This window comes from Canis lupus, chromosome 28, assembly GCF_003254725.2.
Source record: "Canis lupus dingo isolate Sandy chromosome 28, ASM325472v2, whole genome shotgun sequence".
Lineage (NCBI taxonomy): Eukaryota > Metazoa > Chordata > Mammalia > Carnivora > Canidae > Canis > Canis lupus.
The window spans coordinates 20,168,577-20,188,688 of NC_064270.1; the positions used below are offsets into that span (position 1 = coordinate 20,168,577).

Sequence of the window (20,112 nt, forward strand, 5' to 3'; positions counted from 1 at the left end):
CTGATTTCTTGTTGGAAAAAAGCTCAACACTAATGAGAGACAGGCATTACCAAATCATTTCAGAATCTTATCTTTGATGTTCCAATCCCTAGATCAATTCTCCGTACAGGGGCACCTGGGTGGCTCAGTGGTTGAGTGTCTGCCTTCGGCTCAGGTCATGATCCTGGGATCCTGAGATTGAGTCTGCTTTCAGCTCCCCAAAGGGAGCCTGCTTCTCCCTCTCCCTGTGTCTCTGCCTCTCTCTGTGTGACTCTCATGAATGAATAAATAAAATCTTAAAAAGAATTCTTCATGCAGTCATAGTTTTCAGCCAGAGTAAAGGCTTGTGTATTTATAAATGAAAGATAATAACTTAATTATTGACACATTAAGTGTTCTTTTGGTTTCTCTCTCTCTCTCTCTCTCTGAGCAATAAGCCTTTTAGTCATATTTGTCCATAAATTGGGAGGGAACATGTAATTGCAAGTACAGAAAATCATCTAAGAAATTATCACCAATGGATGCAGGGACAGAGAATGAATAAATCTAAGTGTTTTATATGCTATAGTTATAAATAAGGTGCAGTAAAAAGAAAAGCATGTTTCAGAAAATTACTAGTCTTCTATAAAGATAGTTGAGGAAGAACTATTGTGTATATATGTTTTCTCTTCTTATCTCTGCATGGTAGTATTTTTATTTAAATATAAAATTAAACTTTCATTCAGATTTTCTTTAAATCCAATTGATTCTCAATCTTTATAAAATTGCTTCAGGGATATAGACATAAGACAGTATAATATAAGTTATTACATAAAAAGTCATCAAGCCTAAACCTAAATGTAAAACAGTGAGGTAATAAGTTATGACATTACTTTATAACAGTTTTTCTTTTCAAAAGCATTTCTTATTTATAATAAAATGGTATATTATTACCCACATACAATAAGCTATCTTATTTGTGCACACATGAAGGATAGAGTAGAAACATTTTGATTTCTTACTTAGGTTTCTCATTTATACTATTACATCTTAGTGTAAAGGGCCATCAAAAAAATGCTGCCGCTGGTAATATGCTATTATATAAAGAGTAGTAAAATTATCCATTCACAGAAGTAAAAAAGATCAAATGCATTTTTTCAAGACTTGAGGATTATATATCACCAATGTCCTTAGGAATTAAGACTCAGTTGGAAAGAGGATAGTTCATGAAAGGGTTTAAGAAGGGTGAACAAGATGAGAAATGATATAGAGCTAAGATTTTAGAGCCAAACTACTCTAAAAATCATCATGTACACAGGCTGGGTCTATCAAGTTCATGTCCTCAAATAATTGTGCCCATTTCTGCCAGGTGGTTCTGAGCCATCAGAGCCTGAATGCAAAGTTGTCTGCACGCAAAAGCAAGTTTTCTAAAAATGAGCCTGGAAAGGTTGATGAATCCTCTTGGACTTTACTTGGAATCCAAGTAAAGTTAACCATACTTTAAAAGTTCAGTCCCTTGGTACAATCTCTGATTCCTGAACAAGTTTATCCAAAGAAACAGAAACAGTAGGATACATATAGATATATGCATGTACATCTCCTTCTAGCTATCTAATCACATAGTAGGATATATATTTACACACATACAGAGAGGGAGAAAGAATTTGAAGGAAATGGCTTATGTAATTTTGGAGGCTGACAAGTCTAAAGTCTGTAAGGCAGACTGGCAGGTTGAGGAAAAGAGCTGGTATTGCAGTGTCAATGTAGAATTACTTCTGGGAAATGATTTTTTCACAGGCCTTTCAGTTTGGATCAGGCCCAGTTACAGTATGAAAGTAATCTCCAGTACTTAAAATTAATGATTGTATATGTTACTTGCATCTACAAAACATCTTCACAGCAATACCTAGGTCAGTGTTTGATGAAATACCTGGGAACTATAGCTTAGCCACGTTGAAACATAAAATTAACCATCTATAAGTTTCAATGTCATCTTCTTAACTTCTGTAGCAGTGATCATTTCCAAGAGAACGTTGAAAAACTTGTGAGGGATGGTTTAGGGTCACTTTGAAAAGGTAATCAAGGTAATAGCTCTAACAAAAGTAAGGTCATTAGTATTTCCTTTCTGAATTTTTTTTTATGTTTTATTTCTTTTTAGAAAGAGTGTGTGCAAGTAGGAGCAAGAGGCAGAGGGAGAAGAAGACAGAGAATCTTAAGCAGGCACCACGCCCAGCATGGAGCCTGATGAAGGGCTTGATCTCATGATCCTGAGATCATGACCTGAGCTGAAGAGTTGGACAACTCAAATGACTGAGCCACTCAGGTACCCCAATTTCCATTCTGATTTTGATAAGAGCAGCCTCATAGTTGCCCAAATGTTGACTTCTTGAGGATAAGAAGTACCAGAGAAAATTCATAGTTAGCGCTTTTCTACCAAGTCTGATGAAGACTTGGTTCAGAATCTAATTTTCCTAGAATAAAAATCAGCTGTCTGTAGTGTGACCCAAGGCTAGCTACATACAGCTTTTTGGATCCAGGGTTCTGGTAGGATGTCTGACTTACAGATTGTCCATTTTATTAAAGCAGTGCTGGTAGATTATTCATTTGAACCATTGATCTGGAAGTTTAAAGTAGTTAACACTACCAATCCTAGTAATGTCAATCTTAGGAGCCTCTACATCTGGAGACTTCTATACTCATTCCTGAAAAACTGTGTTCTTTTGCAAACTTCATTTGGGGAGCTCATATTTATTGAATATGTATAGTGGATTAGATGCTGGGTCATACCTGGAGGATCCATAGTTTTTATTTTCAAGGTGTTTACAATCTTTATAGGGGAGTTGAATATAAGAAAATAGTAATTATCTTATATATATAAAGAGCAATGAAAATGGCATGCCAATTTAATCATGAAATTATAGTCTAGGAGGAAAAATGGGGTAGGAGGGGAAGGGCCAGTACAAATGATATCCTTGATATGTACTATCTGAATCTTGAAATATAAGTAGGGATCTGTTAAATGGACATGTTAGGAATATTAGTAACAATAGAAAATATTTGTGGAATGTCTAAAACATATACTGATTATGCTTTATAAATATTATCTCATCAACTCTAAGAGGTAGGTGATCTTATTATTTCTCTTTTACAAGTAACTAACTATAAGCTAAGGAAAGCTAAGTGGTAGACCCAACATACAAACCTAGACTATATGGGTCTGGAGCATCTGTTCTTGTCTTTGAGCACTGCCTTGCTTATAAAAATGTAGAGGACAGTCTGTAATATAAAAAGGCAGCCTGTACAAATGTAGGAAGCAAATCTGAGTAATGACAAGTGAACTGGAATAGCAAGAAGGAAAAAAAAAAAAAAAGGAATAGCAAGAAGGGACCAGATCATGATGTACCTCAACCAAATACTAGATTATATCTAGAATGCATTGGAGGGCACTCAAGAATTTCAAGCAATAGAGTGGACATTGCCAGACATGCCTTTTAGGGATGCCTGGGTGGCTCAGCAGTTGAGCGACTGCCTTTGGCTCAGGGTGTGATCCTGGAGTTCCCAGATTGAGTTCCACATCGGGCTGCCTTCATGGAACCTGCTTCTCCCTCTGCCTAAGTCTCCGCCTTTCTCCTTCTGTGTCTCTCATGAATAAATAAATAAAATCTTAAAAAAAAAAAGTCATGCCTTTTAGAGAGCTTGTTGTGGTAGTCATGCACTGACATGGGTTGTAGGCTAGTTAGACAAGTGATGGAGAGGCATAACAGACTGACACAGAATGCAGAGAGAAATAAAGAGGCATGAAAAGATAGGATCAGTGAAATACAGAAGCCAGACAAGAATAAGGATTGTGTGGAAGGTAGATTTCATAGGACTTTGTGACAGATCTCAAGCAGAGATAACTCTAGAATAATTCCATGATTTCTGGAATGGGCAACTGGATAAAGGATTGTAATTATCTTTGAGGTGGGAAATACAAGAAGAGGCAAGCAGGTTTGTCAAGGAAGTTTGACTTTCACTTTTTTGATTTAGATAAGTTGGATGAGCCCCTATGCCTATGCTGTCTAATACAGCAATATGTACAGCCAATACATATTACATACAGCCAATACCAATAACTACAGACAAATGTAGTTATTTAAATTTAAATCAATTAGAACTAAGCAACATATTGCTAGAGGGTGGTCATTGTATTGGACAGTATAGATGAGGAAATATTTATATCATCACAGAAAAAGTTGTATTGGAGAATATTGCTCTAGGTTATGCAAGTAAAGTTATTCACCAGAAATTTGAATATGTTTTTCTTTGATTTAGAGAGCCATGTAATGTGTTGCCTCAGGAAGTAATACATTTCTGATCTTTAGAGATAAATCTTTGGTGAGGATGTTGGAGGGAAGATACAATTGTCAGATGAATAGTTAGATAGAATACACAAGTGTCACTGAGTGTGTTCGAAGGACTGCATATTGTGTTAGGTTAATACATTGTTACTAAATTTGAAAATAATGATGATATATCACAGAATTACACGAGAAGACCAGGGGCCACTTTTTAATGTTAACTTTAATGTCACTTTTTAATGGTACACTGCTCTAAAAATTTCAAAGCAAAAACCATCAAAAACATTGAAAAAATATCTCAGTATTTTAAAATACATGTGTCATTATATGAATATGTAGTTTGTGTGTATTAGCATATATTTAAACATTTTAGCACATTTTCTTGGCTCATTGTTGGTCTGGTACGGGTAGAAAAATAATTCATTTCTAGTTTTAAAAACTTCTAGATTATAAGATAGTTATTTTCTTTAATCATATGGAATATTTTTTGAAGTATAATTTGTATACCATAAAATACTCCCATTTTAAATGTACAATTCAATGATTTTTAGAAAACTTACAGGTATGCAACTTTCATCACAATATAATTTTAGAATGTTTCTATCCCCCACAAAGATTCTTAGTGCCTATTTGCATTCACTCTCCATTGCCGTCCCCACCCTCAGATAACCACTATTTATATTTTGTTTCTATAAATAATGTTTCTCTAGACATATTACATAAATGTAATCATGCAATAAGTAGTCTTTTACATCGAGCTTTATTCAGCTAAAAATATTTTTTGAGATTCATCTTGTCATAGCTAGTATAAGTTCTTTCATCTTTGTAACTGCTGAATAGTGTTCTCTCTGATAAACATTCATATTATTCATTTATATTCATATTCATATTCATTTATAAGTTGATGGTCATTTGGGTTGTTTCCATTTTTAGGCTACATGAAATAATGCTGTTATGAACACTCATGTAGAACATAATACTTATGAACATAATTTTTCCTTTCTCTGGGAATGATATCTTAGTAGGGAAATTGAGGGTGAATATGACAAGTTTATATTTAACTGTTCAAGGAACTACCAAAGTGGCTGCACCATTTTAACATTACCACCAGAGGGCTCTAATTTCCCCCACATTCTCTCCAGCACTTGTCTATTTTAACCATTCTTGCCGATGGAAGTGGTATCACATTGTGATTTTAATTTGAATTTTCCTGATGACTTAGGATGTTTAGAATCTTTTCATGTGCTTGTTGGCTATTCACAGGTCTCTTTGATGTCTTTTTATATCTTTTGCCTATTTCCTTTTTCTGATACTCTTCCCTGAAGTGAAAACAGTGTAATTGGGCAGCTGCAAGGCTAAAGGCAAAGTGCTCTCCTCTCATTATTTGCTTGTGCCAGAGAGAGATCCCCTTTGCTCTTCATTTTTCCTAGGTGCTTTTCTCTTCTTTCACACTACTATGTGGGAATCTCTTTAATGTCAGTTGTCAACTTGCTCAGAATAAATACATACATGATACATGTAGGAGACTAACCACAGAAGCAACTAGAACATTATTGTAGTGCCCTATGTCCTTGTTCCAGACCTTCAACTTAAAAAAAAAAAAAAAGACATCTTAGTAAAAGATATTAAAGTCATCACCAGATGCTTGTCTGTTCCAAGAGTGTGAGGAAGCCAGACCATAGAGTGAAGTCCTGAGCAGCTTCCAGGACCTGAGTTTCACTTATTTGGACACTTCTATTTGAGGTTAAAAATAAAGCAGGGGTTGTATTAACTTGGTTAACTCTTCTGCAATCAAAGACTTTCAAATCCACATCAGTCTACCAGCCTGTGCACTTGGGGTCTTCCCATGTATCAGGCATTGATGAGTAAGTAGAGAAGCTCAATTACACAGCTCCTGTCATCAAGGAGTCTCCATAAGGACCTGTCAGGAGTGATGTAGAACACTTGAAATGGAATAAATCTTAAATCAACCTATCCTCAAATTCTGTAATAATCTTAGTCTCTAAGCAGCACATGGCCCCAGAAGCTGAGCATTATTTTCTTCCTGAGGTCAGCAGTCAGTTGTCCTGCCTGAGGACCTGAAGTGGGCCCTCTCCTGTGTTCGAACTCTCATCTTTATTCCAGGCTTCCAGTGTCTATGCTCTCTCTTGACGTAAAGCAACTACTCATCCCCAGCATCTGACTTCACAGTCCGCAGGCTGATTGACAGGGTTCACAAAGGTGAACCAGAGTCTCTAAACTCACAGAACTTAGAGTCTTGTACCAGAGATAGACATGGTACAATATTCATAATACTGAACATATTCGTAGCTATTATGAGTATATTAACAGGAAGATTTAAAGTAGTATCAAAGTATTTCACATAGTGTAGGGAGTCAGGGAAGACTGACAATCAGCCTAGATGTGGATGTAGCTTGGTGATTGCCAAAAGCCCACAGTGATGAGAGGAAAGACTCTTGCAATGAAATGTCATTCTCTTCTAGAAACTGCTGGGGCCTATGATCTGGGGCCTATCTACAACCCACTCCCAGCTAGCAGTTTGACTCTCTCTTCCTGATGTGGCTTGGGTAGGGGGAGGAGATTATTAAATATATTTATACCAAAGAATTTATTGTCCCACATTTTTTTTGCTAGCAGTATATTATACTATATAGTATAATATATTTCCTGCCTTACTCTGCCTGCAATGATGGATGTGGCCCACACTGTCTCAGGCATATTTCTTTAACTCTCATGCTATCAACACTATATTCTTCATAATGGGCTGGTGGAAAATGTGACCTATTTATGTGTAAATCTAGTATTTATGGCAGCACTGTTCTATAATAATAATAATACAAAAAATTTAAAATGGCTTTCTCTGTTTTGAAATTTGCTCCATAAATAAATCCAGAATGCCAATTATTTATTAAATAATTAACAAGTTATAGTTTCCTGAAAGATGAATGTACTTTGTCATCCTTTTCTGCTAGTCTTTTTTTTTGTCTCTTTTTCCCTACCAGAAGCAAATAATGTAAATTCAATACATTTAGCAATGAGTTTTACATAGTTGTTTCTTAATCCCCCACTAATATCTCTGATGCATTTTCTTGGTTTGAACATCTTCTCTTTCTTAGTTGGGAAAAGTCCTTTTGCTGATGTGATTATAATAGTGTTTTTTGTTTTTGCTCTCAATCCACGATAAATAGTGGGTGCTAATTGATTCCCATTTTTTCTCTCTATTTTCCTACATATAATCTACAACATGGATATAATATATAAAGTATTTAGCATGATATAAGTAATGATGACAACTGAAAAATATAACATTTCAGGAAAAAAACATGATGACCACAAAAAGAAACAAAGAATCTCATAAATATTAATGAATACAATTTACCTGAGAGAAAACCACAGACTTCATTCCTTCAACATAAAAATTTGATCTTGCACAAACAATTCAGCAAGGTTTCAAGAACCATGATTATTCACAGAACCAAAGGATTCTTTAAGTTTCCAAGGGATTCACTGCAGGGTTCTTTTAAACATTGAGTTATCCAAGTGCATTCTAAATATAATTCAGTTGTTTTAAATCTAAATCACTCCCAACTTTGCAGGAATGCATTTATTGCTCTCATATAAAGTGAGACCCCAGTGACATTAAAATCTGTAGCCCAGTCGGGTAGCTTCTACAAGAGATGTCCCATAAAAACAAATGCTATTTTTAATCATGAACTATATGGTGTGAAGTTAATGTGTAGCCCCAGAAAGATTTCCTTTTATAACCTCCCTGGGAGTCAGCTTTTTAGAGCTATGGTTCTTCCTCTAATGGCTCCAGACAGAGGAGAATTCATGAAGAATTCAACTATCATCAAGAGTGACAATGGTGCAGTCCTGCAGCCCTTACCCCTCCAAGAGCACACTCTTTGAAGCTCCTTGAACTTGATTCGTTTTTATTTGCTTGTCAGCATGTTCATCTGCTTGTCTTAGGCTGTCATTTCCTAAAAATGATGAAAATCATTGCTCATCAGGATTATTTCATTAAAATAGGGCATTTATACCTGAGGAAAGACATCTTCATGCTGCTAGTCCAGAAAAATTTGAAGCAATGCCTCAAAGTGAACAAGGCACTTTGCCACGCAGTTGGCCACAACTTTTAAAGGGTAAAGCTACAAATCTATGCAACTGACAGTTTACGTTTAAGCACATTTACTTGTTTAAGTTTATGCCTCTGATGTTATGGAAGCACAATCACTAATGAGAAAACATATCAATTTTAATCTGTTTTTAAAAATGTTAAAAACATTACAGAACAGTATAAGTGTATTTTTAATAGGAAATATGTATACAGCTGGGTGATATCATATGGACTCGAATCCAACCAAAATGTCTACAGAAGTTGCTTTTAGGTGGAGGGACTATGATTCTTTTTTTTTTAATATGTTCATTTTCATGTTGACTTTTATGTGAAGAATTTTCTTTCAACACATTGATACTAAATATTTGATAAAACAATATGAAGAAAAAAGTATTTTATCTCTTTATGACACTTCTTTTACCTAGTTTCATTTTTTAATTAGTGATTATATTATTAAGAATTCATATATGAAAATTCAATTTTCCATTTCCAAGTACTTTATCATTTCACCAACTGAGAATCAATTAGCCAAGTTAACTAGCTTTCGGAATTGAAATGTTATTGGATGGGGAACTTCTAACCTTTTCTAAGACCAACCTTCTCTGACAGGGATATGTATTCACCTAGAGGCTGGCAAAATTGAGAGAAAAAAGTATATTCTTTTGGAAGGAGCTACAGTAGAACATTTTTCCTCATGTTCATTGGTAAATAGCAAAGCCTTGTATTTATTGCAGAAATTGTTCTTTCTGTCTGTTCCCTGTCAAATATGGCCTGGTCACATGGAGCCAATGTGACTTCCTAAATAATTGTCTCCCCAGAGAAAAGACAGGCGACTTTTCTGTCCTAGGAGAAAATGGTCTGACTTCAAGGCACTGAGGTCAACTTGGAACCATTCCCTCTCTTTTGTTTGGGTGTCTAAAGGTAGAGACATTGTCATGAGCCATTAACTAAATCAAAACACAGGGAGGATTTAAGGCTCTCAATATAGGAGAACTACAATAGTGCCTGACCCTACAACAACTTTCCAAGTGTAAATACCACTGCTAATTCATATTTGCCTTCCAAATCTTACTCATATGTCTTTCATGAATAATCCTAACACAGAGCCTACAGGGAGAGAATTCTAGGAAACATACTTCCCTTTTAGCTAAATCAATACAGTGCAAAGCTACTAAGGAGGCCATGTTAAGATGTGTGGATATTATGAAAGAGATGTATGATAGATACATTTTCAATTTTGTCTTGTTTTTCCCATGAAAATGTTGATAACTGAGATGGGAGGTAAATCGTGATAATAGTAACTAATTTGTCAAATGCATTAACAATTACTATGCAAAACATTACAAAACAAGCCTTCTCCGATTTATTTCATTTTGGACTAGAGGAAAATTTCATTGTCATGGCCTATATTTAAATATTAGGAGTTTTACTATTAAAGAGTAGTAGAATATTTAAAAGGAAATTTAATCTTATACAGAAACTCTCCCACTTATTACTGGATGAATTTACATATTCCTGTCTCAATTCTGTCATTTCACTTGGTGAACTTCCACTTTGTGGCTTACAAGAAATCTATTATACTTGGAAATGTGATTCAAGACTTCACAATGAAGTCAGCCTGGAACTCTCTATGCACAATCTATCTGGAAAGCCAATAGAGAAACACAGTCATGAGGACTCTACCGTAGTATTATCAGCTCTCTGAGACCAACCTGATGGGTTCAAGTACAGGAATTTGTGAATATCTGAAACTCTTTCTTTCTTTCTTTCTTTCTTTCTTTCTTTCTTTCTTTCTTTCTTTCTTTCTTCTTTCTTTCTTTCTTTCTTTCTTTCTTCTTTCTTTCTTCTTTCTTTCTTTCTTCTTTCTTCTTTCTTTCTTTCTTTCTTTCTTCTTTCTTTCTTTCTTTCTTCCTTTTTCTTTCTTCCTTTCTACCTTCCTTCCTTCCTTCCTTCTTTCATACCACCATTTTTCTTCATCATTCTCTATTTAGTGTTCATTTTCCTTCTCTTTTTTCCTTATCTCATCTGCTTTCCTGTTTCTTTTCATTCTCCTTACCACTGTTTGTCCCAATCAATCTAAGCTCATATACTACAGGTTCTATGATTTAGACCTTCTTTTGTTTGTAGATTTCTCTTTTTCCTTTCACTCTATATCTTTATTTCATATCTACATTGGTCAAGTTCTACCCAACCTTTGAAGCCCAGCTCAGGGTTTATTTCCTTGGGATACTTCCCTTAAGTTCTCTAGTTTGGCACATTCCTCTCCTTCTAGAGACATCACAGCCTCTGAGAATCTGTACTTAACCCTCTCATTCAGCATTCACTGCATTTTTTTTTTTTTACAAACACTCCTGCTTGATATCCTCATTAACCATATATAGGAAATAATAGATACTCAACAAAAGCTTGCTAAGAAGTCAATGGTCATTGGTGAAAATATATGCTTTTTGGATGCCTGGTTGGCTCAGTGGTTGAACATCTGCCTTCGGCTCAGGTCATGATCTTGGGATCATGGGATTGAGTCCCACATCGGGCTCCCCACAGGGAACTTCCTTCTCCCTCTGCCTATGTCTCTGCTTCTCTCTGTATCTCTCATGAATAAATAAATAAAATCTTAAAAAAAAGAAAACATATGCTTTTATAGAAGCCTCCTTTGTAGTCCTCATTCTATTTATATCTTTCATTTCCCCATTTGTACCTCAATTATCCTTTATTTTTTCATTTGCTTTTTCTTGACCCTTCACTCGCTTATAGTATGAGGTGGTATTGTCTGCTCAGGCTAGAGAAGACCTATTTCTGATCAATCATCTGAAAGAAGGGAGCAAGGCCATGAACAAGTGTGTGATTGCACAGTGATCAGATAGTATATAACAAAACTTCAGAGCTCCCCATTCAGAGTGAATTACTATTATTTAAGTGTTCATTAAAAATGACATAATTTGAAAAAACATATATATGCACTTGCTCGTTGTTAGAATTCTCTAGGATATCATCCATGAAACTTTTGTGGGATAGTCTCAAAGAAGATTTCAGTGTACTACTGAAAAAATAAAAGAATCAAATCTCTCATGGGAAATTCACAGCATTGCCAAAGCTCTGTTCTTATAGCCTACCTGTATCCTTTGCTAGCAAATGAATCATTTCACAGAGATCTTCAGAAGAGTGCAGCTCTGTGATATTGCCCCTTGCCTGTTCTCACTCTCCAACTTTTTGTTATCCTCATGTTTTCACACTCTCCTTTCTTGTCCTCCTTCTTTGGAGAAGCTCCATGAATAGCTTGGAGAAAAATATCCACCTTCTCCCTCCTGCTTTTCCAATCAATTTCCCCCTCCTATTTCCTCTATTGTTTACCCACCTTCTTAGGTCCATAGCTTTTATTTGGAAAGGGAGTGAAAACAGAAGGACTTCAGAGCCTAGATCGTGGAAAACAAGCCTAGCTTAGAGAAAATGTCTACAACTAAGTGCTAAATCAGTATTATTTTTGAGGTGTTGAAAAACTTTAACTAAAGTAGGAAAGGAAATATTGTAATGAGAACTGGTGAAAGTAGAATGGGGTGCCTTGGTGGCTTAGTGAGCTAAGCATCCAACTCTTGATTTTGGCTCATATCATGATCTCAGATCATGAGATCGAGCCCCTCATCAGACTCTATGCTGGGTATGGAGCCTGTTTAAGATTCTCTTTCTCCCTTTCTCTCTGCCCTTCCTCTACATGCTCTCTCTCTCTCTCTCAAAAAAAAAAAAACTGCTGAAAGTAGGAAAATAAGGATATAATAATTCCTACAGAAAAACCAGGCATGTAAATGGCAAACAAGATTGAGAGCTAATTTAGGCAGTTTGGGAATGGAGTTGGACAAAATGTAACTGGTAGAAAAGACACTAACCTGGCTTGGAGATAGCACCACCATGGGGGACTAGGACTGGGAATCTAAGCAGGCAGTTATCAATAAGGGGGCAAAATAGCTGGTCTGGAACAGCAATGGCAAGGATCTAGGAAATTGTGGCCCTTCCTATTTCCAAAACTATCCATGTTCCTTTATCTTGAGTATCTCTGTCCATTATAAGTGAGACACTTGTTAACATCTCTGGAGTATATAAATTGATTTTAGAGATTAGAAAGAAACCAGTTATAAGAATGAATCTATGGGAAAAACTGGTTGGTAATTCACCAACAGTTCTCTTTTTTCTTTTATGCTTACAGATAATAAAATTCCTGTTTTCCTTGTACTTCAGTACAGCTATATGCCTGAGTTCTGGGCAATGAAATGCAGATGTAAATGATGAATTCTACTTTCAGACCCCACCTATAAATTTTCTCTATGGTTGATCTTTTATAACTATCTTTTGTCTGACAGGAGAGAACTCTGTAGACATGGATAGTAGAACAATGATGTGAAAATAACCCAAGAATTTGACATGCCACTCGAAGGAGAATGTCTTGTAAAACAAAACCAAAAAATTTCGTTGGACATTTTCTAGTGTTAAAACAATCTATTATTCAAACAGAGGATGCTCATAAGGCTGATAGCAGTGACTTGTATGGATTTTGCCTGCTTACTATTACCATACTCCAATCTCCTAATAACATGACCCCAGAATTCCTAAAAACTTCCCAGACCTTTAGTTCATATGATTTCACTGTGTTGACCTCCATCTCCCTCTAGATTCAGAGGTGTGCATATAACCTAGGACTCATATGATCATATCAGATCCCCCTCCTCTACTGTGATAAATAGACCCATGACTCAAACTGAGCCAACTAAAATTATTATTAGAATTTTTGTTTATGTTACAAGAAATGAGACACTATATTTTACAAGGCTTGCAGTTAAAGAATGTTATTGTGGAGAATCTAGGTTTCTATGTGGGGAATAACAGCCAGATAAAGTAGAAATGAGAAATAAAGAAAGCTTTTTGGTGACATTAAATCCAGCCAAATCTGAAGCAAGGTGCTAATGCAATTCTGAGTTATGTTAGCATAAACACTGCTCTTTTTCAGTTACTTAGTATATTAGTTTTCTATTGCTGCTATAACAATTTTTTTAAATAGCTGTTTAAAACACACACACACACACACACACACACACACACACAATGTTATTCTCATATAGCTCTAGAGGTCAAAGTCTGAAATCAGGTTCACTGAGCTAAAACCAAAGTGTTGGCAGAGATGTTTCCTGTTTGTTTCTGCTTCTGTAGGCTGCCTACATTCCCTGGCTCCTTCCTCCATGCTGGAAGCCAAGAGTATAGCATCTTCTCTCCTGTCTGACTTCAGCTTCCATTTTTATATCTCTTTGACTCAGGCCCTCCTACTTCCCTTATATAAGGACCTTGTGATTATATTGTGCCATGCAGATAATTTATGATACTCTCCCCATCTCAAGATTCTTAACTTAATCATATTTGCAAAGTCACTTTTGCTATGTATAACATGGTTATAACTTCTGGGCATTAGGACATGGATATTCTTGTGGGATCATTATTTAGCTCATCATTATGAATGTGATTTGTATTTCTATCACTTAAACACTGGAGAGAGTTATTTTGAATCTTTATCCTGTATCTGTAGGTTGTGTTCATGGCCCAAGATACAGGAAAAAGAAGGAAGAGAATGTGTATGAGGCAGAAAATAAGCAGACAATTACATAGAACAGTATAAAAACAGTAGTTCACAGAAGACTCCTAGTAACATTTTTGAAAGATAAGCTGTATACTTTGTATGATGTAAATGATGCTAGCTTGCCCTTGAAATGTTGTCTTTAGGCAGGGTTAATTACCTTTGGACTTCCTTACTATGTGACCTTTTAATTTTGTTTTAACTTTAAAAGTAAACTCTCTTTATAATTAGGGTGACATTATAATTTATCATCAGAATCAAAATATTTTTAAAAGAGAAAAAAGGTGTTTTAAAAATTAATCCAGAATAATGGGCATAAATTGGAACTGTCCTGAGAATATGAGTTTACCCTACTTATAATAAGACATGATGAGAGCATGTTCTCTAAACCAACATGTTAAAATTCCAAGTAAGATTAACTTATACTTATTTTTGTTCACCTGAAAGTAAAATGTTATTTTATATTATTATTACTAATCATTTTTTGGATTTTCCTCTTGAGGATGAAATATTTCATGGACTTACCTAAGATGTTGGATTTTCTTATGTTGTCTATAGTAACGGGAAAACATCTAACATGGTACAATTCTTCTAAAGTTATTAAATTATTAAATATATTCATTCATTCATTTATGCACTTACCCAATAAATATTTGCTGGGTACTTAATATACACTAGCTGCAGTGCTAGGACAAATATAGATTATGGGTATGATGAAAGTATATAAAGAATGCTGGGTGAAGAGAGGAAAGCAGGGATAACCAAGGAGAACTTCTTTGAATGGATCAAGAAAACTTAGACACATTAGCAAGAGAGGAGGAGGTTCACGTTTTATTTTATCTTAGTGACTGGAAGAAGACATAGGGGGTATTTAAAGGAGAAGGGTGGTTGTGTCCAGATCTTAAGAAGCTGAGGATGTAAGATTTGTTCATCTCATTTGCACTCAAGCGTGAATCAGCATGGTTGTTGTCAAACTCAATGACATGATCAGAATTACCGTCTAAGAAAGCCATCCTGAAGCCTGTAGGGTACAGGGAAATCAGGTGGAAGAGTCTAGAATAGAGATAACAATGATAGTTATAAGATTTTCTGAGCTATTAGTGAATAATGAGTATTATTGCAAGTGTTTTTCATATTCTACACTTACATATGATACCTTAACTACCTAAGCTAGTGACAATTGCTTACTCAATTTTGAGAGAATTGACACCATAATAGCAAGATAATTACTTAGGGCCAAACAGCTAGTAAATAGTGTAGCTGGGGTTCAAACTTAGTCTGTCTGACCTCAGGTCTCCAGCAACTCCATCCCACAAAGGGTGACCTTTTTGCCTTTCAGCTCCTGCAGCACCTGCCACCTGGGCCACTCATTAGGCACCTATAGGAATCCCCTTCTGTTAGATCTCATTCTCTGCATATGTTCCATCTTACCAGCTGGCTTTGAAGCTACTAACAGACAGGGCTACAATGTAAACATCTTTGTATTCCCCAAAGCTTCTAGCAAATCCTCATGTCTATCATTAGTGCTAAAGAAAACTCTTCAGAATGGCACAAACCAACCTAAGCTCACTGTAAAATCTCCTGTATTTCTATGATCTGCAAAAGGAAAGAAACAGGAGTAAAAGCAACTGTATTTAAATATTTAACATGAATTAATTGCTATGCTAATTTCTTTATCCATTAACTCAAGCAATTCTCATGACAACCAGGAAAGGTTGGCATTATTGTCCTTTTTAAACATATTAAAAAAAAAAAAAACCTGAAACCTACAGAGGTAATGTAACACCATAAAGACACAAAGCTAGACAATGATGAGGCTGATGCATGAATGTCCATGAAATACATATAAACACTGATTTCTTTTTTTTATCAAGATTTTATTTATTCATTCATGACAGAGAGAGGGAGAGGCAGAGACACAGGCAGAGGGAGAAGCAAGCTCCATGCAGGGAGGCCAATGTGGGGCTCGATCCTGGGACTTCGAGATCACATCCTGAGCCAAAGGCAGATGCTCAACCACTGAGCCACCCAGGCATCCCTAAACATTGATTTCTTAAGTGATAACTCACCCGCTCTCTCTTAGGCTACACCTTCCTTGAAGAACAAACAACTTCCTTTGTCATTTTTTTCTGGAGTCTGGAGGTACTGAAGACTAAAGACATGTGAAGGGCTACACTCAGTTTATTCCATGCAGCATAGAACCTCTAGACCAGAACATTGAGCAAGCCCCAGACCCAGCTAAAGATCAAAGGAGAGAGCATGATAGATTGCAAGAAAGTCTTGATCTTACTCCAAGAACTTGGTTACCTGGGCTCCTCACAGCAAGAACCTGCCTTTCTTGCTCTTTCAAAGGTGAAAAGGTCATGAATGATGAAAGAAGATGCAGCACTCATTGCCAAATGAAACAGCAGGAGCTGGCGTAGCCAAGAGCTATTTCATTAATAGCATCCACTCTTTAAGACTTATTAACCCTTCCATAACTAAAAAGAGGTTTTTACCTCTTAGGTGGATGTGTCTTCTTCAACCCTCTCATCACCTCTTAAGACAAGCTATTTGTATTTTACACAGGGTTACTTAGCCTCCCAAAGAGACCCATTCACCTTGAATCTATTTAACAAGTTATAATATACCCTAACAAGGTGTTTATAATAAAAAAATTAATGTATATTAATTGCTAGCCATCATGAATTATGGCACATATTAAAATGATTTCTAGAGTTCAGTCTTAGGCAATTTCCCATTTTTATCCCCACAAACTTGCTGTAAAAGGTAAACTTTATATCTCTTGCTATCGGATTACAAAGGTTCAGAGACTAGGATTCATTTGAAAAATATTGCATGGTTTTAAATGGTATCCATGATGCTTGAATTCAAGTCAAGTTTCATTAATATCATTTTATCATATTCCATTCCATCACTCCATTGTGCTTCTGTTAAGCAACAGGAATTAGCATCATAGTGCTTTAGAGTTCACAAATCTACTTCATATCTGTAATCTAATTTTATCCTAGCAAGCAAGAATGTCAAGCAGTGGTATCTTTTACAGATTAAGAAACTGAGGCTCAAAAAAAAAAAAAGAAAGAAACTGAGGCTCAACGCAGTAAGCTATTTGCCTGAGGGATCATGGAAAGTTAATGGCTGAGTCAGAGTCAGTAGCTTCTCTGAAGGATATTCTAGCATGGCTCCTTCTACTGCACCATGAAGGCTGTCAATAATCAAAAGTCTATTTAATATGTGCTTCTGTTCTCTCTGGTTCTTAAAATAAATGTATTGTCAATCAAGAAGGCAAATTGGAGGTGCTTGGAAGTCAAGAGAGTAGCAAAGGGGAAGGTGACAGTATTGGGCTTTCCTGTACCAGGTGATACAGAACAGCATGTAAGCAGCTGGCCTGTGGCTTCAGGGCCCCTATGATGTAAACTTGACGGTTCATTGCAAAGGTGCTATATGATACAATGTTGACCCACTATGAATGAGGGAGCCTTGGGCATCCTTTTTTCTGATCTGTAAACTGGAATACCAGTAGTACCTACTTTATGGAGTAGAGGTGCTGACTGACATGATGCTTAGAAGGCACTTAGCATAGTGCTTAGCACAGGAGTGAGGGATCTCTACCCATGGAAGTGTTGATAGCTTTGAGGCTAGGAGGAAAGAAGAGACAGGGACTGGAAACTGGAAATGTGTTCTGCTTTTTTCTCAATATGAATCCCAGTAGATATTATCAAATTTATCTTAATTCCCTTACTCTTTCCTTAACAAAGCTCCTGACAACCCTCAAGGCATCTGCCATAGAAATTAGCTCATTGAATTTTCACAGCCAGTCTGTAAGAGATAAACCATGAAGGAAGAAGGTGTCTGAGAGGGAGAGAGACTTGCTCATGGTTACATCTTGAATATCTGGTAGATCAGAGGCCAGGAATCACCTCTTTCATCTCATTATTCCCTTGCTGGTGGCCTGTCCTTGGATCCCGTGGCAAGCAAAGCCAAGCAACAAATCTGACCTTCAGAAAGACACCAAAGGACATTCACCCATCTCCCATACAAAGTGTGACTTCCCTATGACAGTGCAGATGCAGGGGAGCTCCCTGAAACCCTAGGCTTGCCTGGGTAATTCCTGTCTACAGTATGCTCAAACTTACCTCCACATCTCAATTCCACCATTAATCCAGAATGCAACCTTGTGTTTGGTTTCCCTCTGATTTTCAAAACAAAAGGAATCTGGAACATCCAAAGGATCTACTCATTGTTCCTTAAATATATCTGCCAGTTCCAAATGACATACTCTTGTTCAGTCTATTTCCTAAGTCTAAAATATCATCTTCTTCATTCTCTTACTGGCCAAATTATACCTCCTATAAAGTCAAACTTCAATGTTTCCTCATCCATGAATCCTCCCATATATTTACCAGGCCTTTCTTCCTCTGAATTTGACCATTTATTTACAGTTTTTGATGTTGGAGATATTATCATCTCTGTCATTTTGTTATGCTGGTAACTGAGCCATAGAGAGGTTAAGTAAATTGCATAGATGTACACAGCTGGTAAAATGATGAAGTCAGGCTTTTGTTCCAGGAAGTCTGATGGTAGATCTCACATTCTCAACTATCGCTTCATGTTGTTTTCCAGAATTTATTTGGTATGTGATTCCCTGACATACATGGAAAAGTGTTTTGGTGCTGATAACAATGACGGCTGCTAATAACAGTAACTTGTGAGAAGCCAAGAAGGAAAGCCATTCTCACCTCTAGTTCCAGGAAGTGAACTGTCTCTAAAAACAGAATTTCTAATACAGTGTAGATTCTACATACCTACAATAAAAGAGGAAAAAATAGCAAGAGATTTATGGTAATTACAAGTCAAATGTTGGCTATTGGTTTGTTCTTCTCTTTAAAATGCATCTTTTGGTCTCGTTGCCATCTATAAGAGCTGAAAACCCTCTTCTGTCAGTATAAACACTTGCACCTTGCAAACATGCAAAGACTTAAGAGATCTCAGTGGAATTTCATTTTCCATGGCAGCTCACTTCTAAGCATAATTGGCCAGCTGGTGCATTTCCCCAGAGTATGCCTAAAACATATATTTCTTATCTGTAATGAAAATACCACTTGTCCTTTTATTCTCATTCAAAACAAAACAAAACAAAAAATAAAAACAAACAAAAAACAGGTGAGATAGCCCATCTTTAAGAAGAAAGAAATGGGAAAGACCATTCTATTTAAAGTGAAATATGCTTTTGAATCATAGAGCACCTATTTCTCCTCCAAACAAATATTTCTTTTTTTTAATTTTTTATTTATTTATGATAGTCACAGAGAAAGAGAGAGAGAGAGGCAGAGACACAGGCAGAGGGAGAAGCAGGCCCCATGCACCGGGAGCCCGACGTGGGATTCGATCCCGTGTCTCCAGGATCGCGCCCTGGGCCAAAGGCAGGCACCAAACCGCTGCGCCACCCAGGGATCCCGCAAACAAATATTTCTGTATGGAATGTCCAGGTCCTGGGCCCATGTGTAGATCAGGCTTTGTTTATTTTTTTAATCACTTGGAAGTTTCTATATCATTTTGGAATATTTGGAATTCAAAGTGTTGTTAAAAGGAGAGACATTACAATTTCTAGACACTTTTACTAAAAGATTAAAATGTTCTTCTTCTACTAATTAATTAGTCTTTCATGCAACCCCGGACAGGTCATAGTAACCCAGCTTTCAGAATGGGTGTGACTTGAAAAAAAAAAAAGTAACCAATTCAGTATATTTCATACAGCAAGACTCAGTTAGACATGGTCAAAGTAGCAATCATACTCTCAACTCCTTCAATCATATATATTTGCATACAGAATAAAGGCAAATAAGTGTAAGCCAAATGGAGTTATATCTCATGATTCTCAAAATGCATGATCTTCTCCAGAGTTATCCAATATTTATGATCTCAGACTCACTAGGAAAGATTTTAGTTTGGAAAAGTACTGTCTCTAGGATTTTGATATCACAAGCTGTGGGATGGGACCTAGAAATCTATAGCTATAAGCAAAGTTCAGCTGAGATGATTAGCCAGTCTTAAATGTCATTGATGTAAGCCATGTGAAATTC

At 36.3% G+C, this 20,112-nt stretch overlaps 1 long non-coding RNA gene across 1 annotated transcript in view; it reads left to right on the forward strand.

The window, feature by feature from the left end:
* The first annotated feature begins 2,113 nt into the window (after positions 1–2,113).
* Positions 2,114–20,112, forward strand: part of LOC125753901 (uncharacterized) — a 39,401-nt gene continuing 21,402 nt past the window's right edge. Inside the window, exon 1 of the long non-coding RNA XR_007406692.1 lies at positions 2,114–2,281. This is a non-coding gene — a long non-coding RNA (uncharacterized LOC125753901). The remainder of the gene's footprint in view (positions 2,282–20,112) is intronic.